The sequence below is a fragment of the Lynx rufus genome, unplaced genomic scaffold (assembly GCF_022079265.1).
Source record: "Lynx rufus isolate CCGP_SWC_20201006 ecotype Redwood Valley unplaced genomic scaffold, mLynRuf1.p SCAF_11, whole genome shotgun sequence".
Lineage (NCBI taxonomy): Eukaryota > Metazoa > Chordata > Mammalia > Carnivora > Felidae > Lynx > Lynx rufus.
The window spans coordinates 4,375,571-4,376,517 of NW_025814825.1; the positions used below are offsets into that span (position 1 = coordinate 4,375,571).

At 38.3% G+C, this 947-nt stretch overlaps 1 pseudogene; it reads right to left on the reverse strand.

The window, feature by feature from the left end:
* Positions 1–631: 631 nt before the first annotated feature.
* LOC124507311 (uncharacterized) lies at positions 632–741 on the reverse strand (annotated as a pseudogene).
* Positions 742–947: the final 206 nt, after the last annotated feature.

Below are 947 nucleotides of genomic sequence, written 5' to 3' on the forward strand. Positions count from 1 at the left end.
AGGCCTTTGCATATATTGAGTCCATCAATGCGGGTTCCATTTCTGAAAGAAGCCAAGGACACCATGAAAGGGTGGTTTCAGCATGGCACAAACCTAAAGAAAATAGTGTGACATCTGAACCCTAACTACACCTCCAGTTGTGATAACAAGTGAGTTTGAGTATAACATGTCTGGGAATCGCTGAGAAGAAAATTGCTAAGAACTTATAGTAGGATCGTCAGAGCTTAGCCCAAATTGTTGTGCCTGGCAGAGATGACCAGGTGGGTGAGCTGGCCTTCTTTCACATTCCACATAGCTTTCTTCTTTTGACATTAATTGATATTTAGTATTCGAGACATGAGAGAGTCTAGATCTCAAAGAATAATTTCAATCCCCAAGCGAAAAAAACGGAGTGATCTTGAATATTTTGAAATAACGTGGATTAAAACTGTAAAACCAAACAACCTGTCACATTTTTAGATCCTTAACATTTTCACTCGAAAATGGTTTGGTGCAGCGTTCTACATTTAATACCAATAAAACATAGAGGATAAGGATTTGTTTTTTCAGTTTCCATTTCCACATACTAATTGTGTAACTATGATACATAAGCAACTTCCTACATGGGGGCACACAGCCTCGTTCTTGCTCTAAAGAGTGCTAATAAAATATATTTTGATGTTCTCTCTTCTGGCTGGAAAGTTTTTAAACTGATAAGAACAGATACTACATTTGATCTTAGCCAAAAAGCTGAGAAGCGATAGGCAGAAAGTTTTTAAAAGCATAGGGATCATGTCAAGCTGTATTGAGGAGAAGCTGTAAAATGAAGAAATGACTAGAAGAAAACAGAGAAGTTCTTGGCCTGTGGCCAAATTATGAAAATGGCAAAACTTGTCCATGGTACTTGGTTCTCATAAACATCCTGGCCCTTCTCTTCACTGTCACAGTTCAGTGACTTCATGGTCCCT